The sequence below is a fragment of the Anas platyrhynchos genome, chromosome 10 (genome assembly GCF_047663525.1).
Source record: "Anas platyrhynchos isolate ZD024472 breed Pekin duck chromosome 10, IASCAAS_PekinDuck_T2T, whole genome shotgun sequence".
NCBI lineage: Eukaryota > Metazoa > Chordata > Aves > Anseriformes > Anatidae > Anas > Anas platyrhynchos.
The window spans coordinates 2,729,988-2,742,453 of record NC_092596.1 but is presented as its reverse complement, the minus strand read 5'-3'; the positions used below and the strand labels follow the sequence as shown (position 1 = coordinate 2,742,453).

General features: G+C 39.6%; 1 long non-coding RNA gene across 4 annotated transcripts in view; it reads left to right on the top strand.

Moving 5' to 3' along the window:
* Positions 1-12,466, top strand: part of LOC106017884 (uncharacterized) — a 466,435-nt gene that overhangs the window by 358,793 nt on the left and 95,176 nt on the right. For 3 of the 4 annotated variants that reach the window (XR_011811640.1, XR_001191627.5, XR_011811639.1), the window contains one exon: positions 3,480-3,615. The exons of the other annotated variant lie outside the window; for it this stretch is intronic. This is a non-coding gene — a long non-coding RNA (uncharacterized lncRNA). The remainder of the gene's footprint in view (positions 1-3,479; positions 3,616-12,466) is intronic. 4 annotated transcript variants of the gene reach the window in all.

Sequence of the window (12,466 nt, the reverse complement as noted above, 5' to 3'; positions counted from 1 at the left end):
AGTGTAAAGAAAAACCAACCCATTATTTATCATTGTCCATGTATAGTTGTGAGCAGTGAAGTAGCTAAAGAGTGAGCTCTCTGAGCATGGGTTTAGTTACCTGGGGTGTGCCAGTGAGTCTGTCAGAGGGGCGTGTTCAGACAGTGAGTGCCATGCAAAGTCCAGGTAAAATCACAAAGCCCTCGGATCAGTTTGAAGTTGCATGATCGGCAGTGCTGCTCATATTGCATCCTGTCTGTTGGAGAAGTTGGGATGACTTTTCATGTCATTGTGAAAGCAGAAGATAAGTGCCATTTGTGTCCTAGCACTGAACTCTGGAAAAAGCCCTATAAACTCGGTGACAGCTGGCAGTGCCTTGCTGAGACAGAATTCAGTGCTACATCCTGCTTTTTTGGGGGATATTACCCAACACTTCTAGACACTGTAGTTTTTCATGATTCCTAGCGCATTTAGTGATACGGCTTCACCAATCCATTTGCTGTGATAAGCTCAGTAACTGAATTACAAGGTTTTTCTGCCACTGTAGATCTTGATATCTTCACAAAATGTTTTTAATCTTGTTTTTGATTCAAGATAGCTGAGCAAAAGCACAGATATTTCTATTTCCATCTAAGTGTAATGAAGAGAACTTTGTTTTTCACAGTTAGAGATTTCTCTTTCCTTGAGAAGCTACATCTTAAATTATTTTTTCATTGCTCCATAGTTGTTAGATAGGGATGTGATGTCAATGAGTTTTTGGTTTCTTCCCCCGGAACTGATGGCTTCTGTTCGCGGTGAGGATGAGACACTAATTGTAGGAGGTTTCACAGCAGTTTCTAACTCTGTTATGATGCTTTTATGCCCCTTCAGTTGAAACACAGAAGGACTTCCCTCCACCCCCTGTTTTAAAACTTGCCTTTCTTTCTGCAGAAATGAAGATTGCTTCCATACACCCCCAGCCTTAAGTTGGAAAGGTTCTTTTGAATGAGTTTACATCATGATGCAGAGCAAATGAGACACTGAAATGCTGGTTCATTTTGTCTACTGTTAAAACTAAATTTGAGATGTTCACTAGTTGGGAATAGACCATCCTTGCACCCTCCTACTAGTTGTTATTCATAGCTTAAAGCTATGCTAAAGACCTTTTCTGAAATTTCATTGTCACTCTGGTGTTGATTCACACTGCTGCCTATTCCATCAACAAGTTTTTATCGGTCCTTTTGTAATTACTTTAAAGTTACTAGCAGGCCATCTATCCATAGTTGAGAGCCTTGTTTTGTATTTCTGAATATAGTCACCCTGTGCTGACTTGAAAAAATAATGCCAGAGTGTTCAGACAAGTGAGTCAAAGCTGGGCAAAGACTTCTGAATGCAAATAAATTTCTTTTGTAGAACCAAAGAGTGGAGGAGTGAATCTCTGACTCAACTCCCCTCTCTTTGCTGAGAAACTGTGAGCTTGCAGCTGGTGTTCCTTGGGGGAAAGTGATACAGAAGGAAAAAATAAAGGCCAAATTTATGTTTATGGAGCCCTGCCGGAATCTGTGGCTGAGGAAAATCTGCCTAAGATCACCAAAGGATTACCTTAAAAAGTGAGAGGAGAAGGATTGAGGAAAAAACAAGATTTCAAGAGCAGCAGTGTAGTTGCATACCACATACCGGACAACAGGAGTGGAGTGGTGTTCCTGAGACATGAGCAAGATGAAGTCATTTGTCTTGGTTAGAACAAATGCAGAGAAATGCCAAGTGAGGTACAGAAATAGTAAGCAAAAAGTATGCTACAAGTTGAAATGCAAGAGCAAAGTATAGTTGAAGGTCAGGCTCTTTAGGGTGGGAACAACTGAATCATGCTTGTGTTCTATGAGGAGAGATTAGAAAAGGCCAAAAGAGATTAGGAAAGGATGAAACCATCTGAGGGAAACGGTAAGGTGAGAGTAAAGATGTGACAGAAAACAGGTTCCAGCAGGGTTATGAGCACCTTGGGCAGCCTCTGAGGTTGGGACTCTGCACTTTGGACAGGGCTGGGGACAGGAGGAGGCAGGTGAGGAGCCGATTACTCCTTAATCACCCTTGCAGGGCAGCCAGTAGGTCGTGTGGGGCAATGGCACCTCTGGTAATGCCACCTGCATTGGAGCAGCCATGCATGTCTTGCACCCCTCTGCCACTCTCCCCAGAGCTGCTCTACGTTGCAACGCTTCCCATACTATATATTGTTTTTAAAGCCCCTTTCAGTGTTGTGACTGTCTCTTGGCCCTATTTGATGAGCAAACACCACTCTGGTTCTGCTGTCACTTGCTCAAGAAGAGAGGAGGGAGATGTCTTGTGCCAGTGACACTTGTACTCTGTATGATTTGTCCTTTCATAATGATATATCAGAGTGTCATGCTCCAGTCTGCTCTGATAAGGCATACACAAATGAGTGCCAGGAACAGGGCAGGATGTCATAGAACATAATTTTCATTCGTTTGTGTTTTTGTTACATTTTTATGCTGCCCTTGCTTAAAAAGCAAGGGAAATATTTTGGGCTTGACTAAGTCAGCCATCTTCATACAACATTGGTCTGCTAGTGAAGTTGTGTCTCCTTTTCCCTGCCGCCTCATCTTCTGCCTCTAGTGTTCACTGCTATGCTCCCACTAGAGTCTCTTTCTGCTGCTGACGGGAGAAAGCAGCAGTGGGTTTCTGCTTCTATTTCTACCTTCTACTGATTTATTTTTTTTTCTATTAGAATGAAAGAGAAGGGTCCCAATTTTTGGTCCCAATTTTGCTTACTCTGTTACATCCTAGGCTCCATAGCTTCTCAGTGCTCATAAATGCAGTTTGTAATCATCAGCATTTGGATGCATTTGGATGCAACTTCCATGCAGATGAGAAGTATTTAGTAGCTTGGACTTTCCTGATTAGCTGCAGTGTAGTCTAATTAACCCCTGTGTCCCTACTGAGTGGGCAATAACCACAGGCTGAAGGGCACAGCATTGCAAATGATGTGAGTAGGCTCTTAGTCTTCACTCCCATTCTAGAGCTAACTGAAAAGTTCCTAAGCAAGAAGCATGTTGGTTAAAAGCATTGACTTTTAGATTAACAGTCTTTTTATTTATTTATTTAATTAATTAATTTTTATTTACTTTTTTTTTTTTTTTTTTTTTTAATGAAGGAACTGGAGGTGGGATTTTTTATATAGATCTACGTATATGTATATACTTACATACATATGTGCGGACCATGGACCTAGTTCATGCTCTAAACAGGATGTAGTAATGCCATACATAGATTTCAGTCCAGGTAGAACTGGAATATTTTTGGTGTTTGTTTTCAATCTCACATAGTCATGGCAGTGTAGTTTGATCTCATCCCAAAGGCAGATAGGAACAAAATTGTTCCTTGCTCTTTTCAGACAAGAATAAATTGAGCTTGTTTTATGAACCACTTACACTGTTTTCTGGAGCACATGTTTTCCTTAGTAATCTAACATTGAAATGATTCTTTTCTTCCTATTTTTCTTTTAGATTGTGAGGTCTGGTAATGCTTGGAGCTGTGCAGGGGTGTTTCCCTGAGGAAGTTGCCAGTAATATGTGTACTGCTGAGCTGACTGCAGCACTTCTTGCTACAGCACACCTGTAAAGAGGATGAATGAATAGCATGGTAAAGATTCAGTGTGTCTTCAGTTTAAGGAAGAAAACAGTCCTCCATTTGTGGTCAACCTAGAACTGAAAGTCCACTGTTAATCCATGGTTTCACAATCACAGTGCTTTCTGATTAGTGTTACTGTGGAACAGGCAAGTCACAGGGCACTTGTATTTTGATCTTAAAATGAAAAATTTGGAAACCCGAGGCTGAGCTGCTTACTCTGAGCTGTAGTATGTAAACTGTGTGTCCTGGATGCTTCAAAAGGAATGAATTTGCACGGCAAAAGGGGTATCTGTGTCTAAGTCTAATAAATGTCTTGTTTTTTTCCAAGTTGCAAAATCCTCATTTCAAACCATACTTGATCTCTTTTGTGCTTGAAAATGCTGTTCAGGCAAGTAAAGGTAGCAAAATGGTTTCAAAAACGGGTATACATTGGTACCAGGTTTCAGTTTAGTTTAATGGACTGAATGGCCATAAGGATGCAGCGTTTTGTGTGCTGCCATTTCATTTCAATTGAATTGTGAATATTTGCTGTTGCTGATTATATTAATATGTAATTATTACCATGAGAATCTAATCCCCTGAAGCCATTGGTCACTTGGTGTATGTTCATTTAGCTACAAATGCTTTTCATTTTCCACTTGTGTTTTATCATTTAATTGCTTTACTCTCTTCAACATCACTCTTTTTTTTTTTTTGATCTCCTGTTAATCATTATTTGGAATGAGAATTAGCCCTTAAGCAAACAGTGCCCCCAATCTATCTTGCTTCTTTGTGTGTAGTGATGACCTTGTGTTGGACAAAAAACCTATTATCTATCACATTAGATTTTATAATTAGGATAGTCTTCATTATATTTGAAAATTACAGTTTGAAAAAAAAATCCAACACTTATGTTGTAAATCAACAGATTCTATTTTTGAAGGACCTCGGATGGTAAGAACTCCTGCTCTTCTGAAAGTCTAGTAGAAACCTTTCATTAAGAAAGTATAAAGTCTACGTCTCTTTTTCTAGGAGTTTTAGGCATGTTAAACTTCTCCAGTGTGTGAAGGGAAGCAGGTTTGTAAACACGGCTTTTAAAATAGGAGTTGCTATCCATGGTAGTGATACATCTGGGTAATTTGACAACTGAAATGACATAAAGAACTGTATCCTCACTGACGTTGTTTGAGCCAGGCTGTAGAATGGCAGCAGGACTAAAAAGATGGGTCAGGAAGCTGCCTGTGGTACACTTGGGAAACCAGGGTAGTTCTGCTTTCCATCCACCAATTCCATCCTGGGCTGTGTTTATTTGTGTGTATGTTTTCCTCTCCAGAAGAGAAAGTGAGGAAGCATCAGCGTTGTTCACAGTCCTTTTGACAAGGTCTGCACATGCATCTGGGGAATAGGTTTGTAGGCTGCACAGCCACTCTCTCTACTCTTAGTTAAGACAACAGCAATTGCTTACTTTCTACTTTGGGACACACTCTATTTCCTCTTAGTCTGTAGAAGGGCACTTTATTCATTGTAATGAACTGTATTTGTAAGCCTTAAATGTTTATGTGTTTTGTCATAAAATTAATGAGCATCCACCCCCTTAAAAATCTCATTAAAGTTTGTCTTTGGCAGGTTGCCTCCTAAAGACTTGACAGCACTTTGGTGGCTGATCTGATCAGAGTGTTGTCTTATTCCCTCCTCCTTTCCCATCTGTTTGTATCCACCTCTTGTATTACGAAAATAAACTGTTTGGGGTAGGAACTGTTTTTCTTTTTTGCCTTTTAGCGTGGTGCAATGCTGTCCTGGTACACAACTTATCTGCAGTGAGTTAATCTGTGCTGGTTTCTGCTACGCTATCGCCTCTACCCAAACAAGCTACTTGTATGGTAGGCTGTGTGCTGCAGTATGTGTGTAGCATACGATAATACAAATAATTGCCGTGCTTTCCTGTGTATAAACTGCATTGTACACTTTCCATTTCTTTTAGTAACACTGGAACCTTGCTTAAAAGCAAAGGTAGAAGCTGAGGGACTGTTGAGCTGAACAAAGGGATGGAGGTACGGAAGTTCAGAGGCTGAGGAACTTGTAGGGAAAAATGAGGTCTGGTCCTTCCTCCCAGATGTGAACTGTATTGTTGCCAAATCATGAAAAGAGGGTTATTGGGAAGCTTGTGCACTACAAATAAAACTGTAGCAGGATTTTAAAATATCTTAAAATACTTCATATAATGCTGCTCTTTGTCTACTGATTTACCATGGTCTTAGATGATACAAGGCACAAAGCAAGGAAACTGGAGGCACAAATAACTTACATTAGCAAATTCATTCCTTGCTTTCCTTTGAATGTGTTAGAGTTAAAATTCATTAAACAGTGCTTTAGGGGTTGCAACCAACATTTAAAAATGCCTCTTTTCAACAAACAAGAAATAGTAAAGCCAAATGCAAGTATGATGATAACATATATCAGTGCTTCTTTGGTAGCCCTTTATTAAGTATTTGTCTGTGAGCAATTTTACAGCTGGTTGCATTGTCATGTCTGTGCAGTGGGCTGTTAGAAATTGGGGAAATTGTTGTTTAAGAACACCAAAACTTTCATACTTACTATATAACTGAACAACCATTAATCATTTTAAAAATTACTGGGGACAGATAACATTATAAATTTCCCCTGGGATGTGTTTCTGTTTTATCAGCCAGCAGTTGTAAGTAAAAGACAGAAATGGTGCTTCTAGCTAGTTTTGTTTAAAACAGCAGGAATGAAGAAAGTTATCAGGATGTGAAATGCGTTAAATCATAGCAAGAAAATTCCTTTCATCTTCAGTATGGCTGCTGACTGTCAGTAACTGAGATGAATGCTATAGGAAACAAAGCAGCAATGTTAAATATAATGACATTTAAAAAAGGGCTATAACCAGTTTATTGAAGGAAAGTGGTTTGAACTCTGTGAGCTTGTCAAATGGAGTTTCAGAAGCATTTTAAAATACTTTTGCCTCATCTAAATCATCATAGGAGTAAATTAAGATATATCCTGTGAATGAAACCTGGTCTCCTTCTATTACCTCCTCAAAGGGATATGCACACTCCTGATTCTTAAAAGCAACTTGAATGTCCTGACTGTGACCCTAAAATCCTGTATTCTAGAAGGTGCCACTCCAACTACCTGCTTATCTGATGTGGATACACTGAAACAGAGGCTGCTTTAGCAGCGCGTGTTAAGGCGTTTATTTTATCCTTTAGCTTTCTCCATTTCGTATCTTTAATAAGCATAATTCCTGGCAATGATTGGTGCTGCTGCTTGCAGGGAAGTGCAGAGCCTCATGGCTCCCTGCTGGCTGCCAGGCAGCATGTAACAGTTTAGTTCAGCTACTGTTTTAGTGGTGTGGCATTAACCTGGATGCATCTCCTCTCCAGTTAAATTCTTACAAGTTCTGCAAAAATTATGTTTTAGCACTTCCAGGATCGTTTTGGTGACAGTTTGCTTGAGAGTTGAGGGGAAGATGGATTGACCGCTCAACAATGTAAGCCACATTGCCTTTGGGAACCTGGCCAAAAATATTTCATGGTCCAGTGACCTTGGCAGAGGCAAAAAGGCTCAACAGCCCTCTTAGTGGGGGACCTAGAAGGAATTTTATATCAGAGATATTGGCAGAGCTGTTGATCAGTGTCTATGGCCAAAGATCTCTGTAGTTCAAGGTGCTCTGATATTTGAGCCCTGTATCCAGCTTCATAAATTTCTGCAGAGCCTTAAGGATGCAAGGGACCGTCTGTGCGGAGAGGCTGGCTGTAGAAGGACCCTTGGTCTATGACTGCAGTGAGCTTTGGTGCAGGAAACGTGAACTGGGCACCTCTGATCATAAAGGGCACAGTGCCATTTACCACTGGCATGCTACTACCTCCTTCCCCTTGCTTGAATGTTGTAATTACTCCACTAATCCCTTCTCAATTTATTTTACTAGTATCTGTAGCTCTGATTCGTATGTGTTCTGTACCAGTCCAACTGTGCATGCCAGTCTGAACTTGCTTTCATCTTGCCTGCCTTCCTGCCTAGCACAGGCTATACAGCTTTCTTGAAATGATTTGGTGATGAAGGAGGCATCTTTCTCTAATGCTCGTTTAATTGGGCATAATGAATAATCTGTCCATCAATATCTCAGGAAAAAAGCCCACCCTAACCTATGATTAACTGAGAGCAATAAACATGTTTTAGATTGAAAAGTTAAAACAGATTCAAATTGGCCGCTGAGGTTGATTAGTAGGAGTAACTCATTTCTCTGGCAATTTCTAGCCTTTAGACACAAGTCTTTGAGGGACACTTGGCTTTTTTTTGCCTGTCTGATGGATGAGTAGCTCCTGTTAATATCCTCAGGGTGGCTTTTGTGTAAAATAGGTATATCAGCTGAGAGTTGCGGGGATATCTCGGCAGGCTTCTGTCATCACTGCACTCCTCTCCTGGTAGATTTGGGCATCCTGTTTATCCTAGGAGCTGTCTTCATGCTGCTGAGAGGGACAGAGGAGTTTTGCCACTGTAGTATCTTAAGACTGACTTGTATCAAACAGTATGAAAGGTAATGGTGTGAAATTTCACTCACGTACAAATTGAGAAACAGAATGTGCTCAGATGGGAGTGGGACCAAGAACTCTTAGGACACAACAGAATGTGACCCTTAGAGATGCTTGTTTGGGAGCAGCTTTCATGGTGATGTGGTGATTACTGCTTTAATAAGAAAAATAAGTAGGCATATAACACGAGATGAAGAAAAAGCAGCAACAAAGGGGATCAAAGAGAAATGACATAAAGTCTAATAACAAATGGGAGTGATAGGTGGGAAAGGGAAAGTACTACGGACCTTAAATCTGAAGAATATAGTTTTCCTGGAGCAGGCAATATACATGTATGCACTACTTTGTTTAGTAGCTATCCTTTTTCTTTAGTGGTAAAGAATCTCTGCAATTATTGTGAGTAATCATCATCTCCACAACAGAAGCGCCTGTGAAGAAATAAAATAACTTCAACCCCGTACAGAATAGGAGAAGGGTTTGTATGCCTCTGCTCTTCAGAGGTCCCTGCCTAGAGGGACCAGGGTCTTGACCGTACTCAGGGAGTCAGTGGGACTGAATGCCCTTGTTTGAAGGCCCCTTTGTTAATTAAGATTCTATAATTGCTTTGTGTCATGTGGAAGCCTTGGTCTAATGATACTACTTACAGCATGTGTCTCTGCTTGCTGATCTTATCTGCAAAACTGTGAGTTGAGAAGGGGGAATGAATGGTGCAGGGGATTGCTGATGGCTTTTCGTGCAAGCTCACTCCTCGTGGACTTGCTATTGGAATAGCTCCTGAACACCTGCAATCTTGTGTGTTAAATGATGAAGTAGAAAATGGAACTAACATCTCAGGAAATCTTGTGGGTGGAGTTTGGGCATTTTCATTGTAAATTCTGTGCTGTCATGATGTACTAGTGTGCACTGCTTTAATTGTTGCAATCTTTAAGAAACAGGCTCAGTTACAGGAGATGACCAACCACATTCTTTTTTTTCTAAAACTGGAGGTTGGTTAACTCACGTAACTTTCATTTTTCACACACACACACACACACACACACACACACACACACAAAGGAGCGTACAAAATACCATGTGATTCTGGCTCTGAAAGTCAGCGCAATATCTCTGTAGCAACTGGTAGATGAACTGAACTTTCCTGGTTTTGGTGAACAAGGAAGGATAGGTAAGATGGGTGATGCTGTACAGCCAGTGTTTGGCTGTTTCGTGTGGGGTAGAGCCACTGGTCAGACTCAGAAATCAGGGTAGGGTTGGGATTTTTATTGTTCTTTGGGTCTGGTTTTTTGTTTGTTTGTTTGTTTTGTTTTGTTTTGTTTTTTGATGTGCTAGAACTCAGTTTCACATAACATAGGTGAGTCTCTGTTACTGTTATAGTATTACTTTATAACTGTAAATGCTGGATCAATAAACACAAAGTTTCCTGGCTTTTTACTAATCTGCATTCAGTGTACACCTTGACTTTTTCACAGTTAGTAAAATATGTTTCTAACACTGTTTGTACTGCCTTATTGACTTAAATCCTGATTCTTTCCAATTTGAGTATGGCATCATGTGGAGTTAAAGGAAGAAATGTTTCACTGAGTAGATTATCAAAAACCAAAAGGAGAAAGTAGTTTTCCAGATGACTTGATCCTGCTATGTATGTCACTAAAAATAACAGAAAGCTCCTAAGCAAATGGATGCAAGTTTCTGGATGACACAGCTTAAACGAACTCTTTCCAGAATGATGTTCTGGTAAGAATGAAACCATCTGTACTGAGTAAGAATACTGGTAACAAGGGTCTGAGGTGCTTTTGATCCTGGAGTGGTAGTGTTGCAGCCAGGTGAAAACCATCGGATAAAGAACTTAAACTTATTGATGGAGTATCTCAGGAGAATATCCCAAACTGTATGTGCTCTGCCAGTTTATTTTGAAAAGTTCTGTCTCATTGTGCTTCATATTACAGCAATAAATTAAGTTTCAATATTTCACGCATTCATAGGAGAAATATATTCAGTGACTATGAGAGAATATAGCACCGCATCTCCTTGTTGGCTGAAATGTCTCAGCAATAGTTTTCCCTCCTACATTTCACTCTGAAGCAAAATGGCTGCATCAAAAAGGATTTCCAAATCCTGAATCTTAATGGTTTATTTTTTCTTGTCTTTTTGACTTCTCAACATATGTCTATCTTAAATTAAATAATAATAATAATGTTTAAAAACTGAGCTATTGTAGGTTTTAAAAATGAGAGAGTAGTATAGAAAATAAAAATAATTCAGAATTCAGTTGAAAGTGTTATCTTCCAATTAGGTATCTCTCTTTTGTTTTGGAGGGGATTTGGGGGGACTATCAGCAGTATTCTCAGTGCTTGAAAGATTACTTTTCAGTAATCTGTGTTGGGAGATTACTAGGTGAACACATAATTTTCTGTGATCATAAAATACAAGAGCTTCGAATAGAGGCCTCAGACTCTTTGGGTCATACAACTTAAATTAACTTCTGGGTCATCCCCCCCTTTCAAAATGGCTAAGAACACCATACGGCTAGCTAGCAGGGGGTTTATCTATTGAATCTTGCTTACAAGGACTAATCAAGAGGAAATGGGAGCTTTTGTTGTAGGAACTGAGTGAATCTTATGGCCTTTATAGCAAACTATTTGTTGATTTAGTGGAAATTGTGTTTCACTAGCAGGGTAATTCATCAGCATCAGACATCAGTAGTACTGTATGTGCTAAAATCAATTTTTGTTGTGAGGTTCAGTGCTCAGTAGAAATCTTACGCTTTAAAATAGCTTTCTGGGTATGACAGAGAAGAATCAAATGATTACCATAAACTGAAGTAAACAGACATGCTAAGACCTGTCAAGCTTTATCAATCAAAGCTATTTAACGAAAAAAAATTGGCCATTTTTATTCTTGTTGGTAATAAATACATCCATTCTCTGGAAGAAACTACTTGGGGAAATTTTTATCATGTTGAGCTCCTCTGATAGTATGGTGGTAGATGAAAAATGTCAAAACAGCTATTAACTGGAAACAGCTTGTATGCTGGTAAATGATATATGAGTGCAATAGGCCACGATGGTCAGGATGCCCAGCCCAGCCTGGTTTTTCCTGGCTGGTGCTAATGTAGGAGGTTCTGGTCCATGTTCCTCTGAAGACTAGTGAAGAAGACTACCTGTGATTTTATCTTTTCACAACACATACGTGAAAGCTCTCATTAAGCTTGGCAGGACTGTGGATGAGACAGGGTAAGGATATGACTAGCTCTGCCCCATAAGTCTGTAGCTGTTTAAAATCAAAGCAAAACAGCAGCTTCTGAAATCTGCATTTTTTCCTCAGAACTTTCTGTATATCTACGTTAACAGGAAAATTAAGAACAATTAGTGAAAAAGAAATTAACTACATGCTAAATCAACTATACATATACGCATTTACCTTATTTTGTAGTTGCCCGAGCTGAGCTATTCACAGAAATAACTGCTTAAAGCTGAATGCCCAGGCCATAAAAATTACCCAGAGTTAGAAGTTAATAAAATCATGTAACAAGGCAATTTTTTAAAATTATTTTTATTTTTTTAAGTATTGATTAAACTTTACAGTGTATTGTTGGAGTCCTCATCTTTAGATCCTTGCTAAAGGTTCATTCAGACACACCAGTTTTCCATTAATCACACAGTCATTCCTGGCTTGACCTTCTGGAGACAGAAATTTTGCAACATGTGAGCTTCAGACCTTATCAAAAACCTGGTGTTAGTCATGCTCTTAGTAATATTAGTAAATATTATTAGTACTGTCACTTCCAGAGCAAAAATGTGTATGGCTGTACCCTGAGAAACATGCTTGGAAAATGACACATCTTTTTCTTCAAGCTTAATCATGAATACATGTATATGCTTAATGGACCACTTCATGCATGCAGGCTTCATGAAGTTTTAAGCATGGGGTGTGTTTAGCTTCATTCCGAAAGTTCTCCCCAAGCAATCATGAACACTTGGCACTGCTGTACTATGCTCTCTCCTCTTACACGTTCACAATATTACCTGTGTATTTCTGACAGGTTGATTGCTGTCAGCTAAGCCTGATTTTGCAGGTATAAATAATAAACTCACCATTAACAATTATTTGCAACTTCCAGGTAGGTCAGCTTTTCTCATCTGTGTGCAGATCGGATGTTTAGGGTATATCTACCCTTAAACTGGAAGACAAGCTTCGAGTGCTTCCATAGGTTCCTGTATGCTGAAGAAGGGGCAGTGGCTCTGTCAGGAATGAATGCCAAGTATGTATCCACACACCTGGCTGTTGTGCAGATAGTGCTGAAGCCGTATGACAAAGTAAGACTTGCTGGC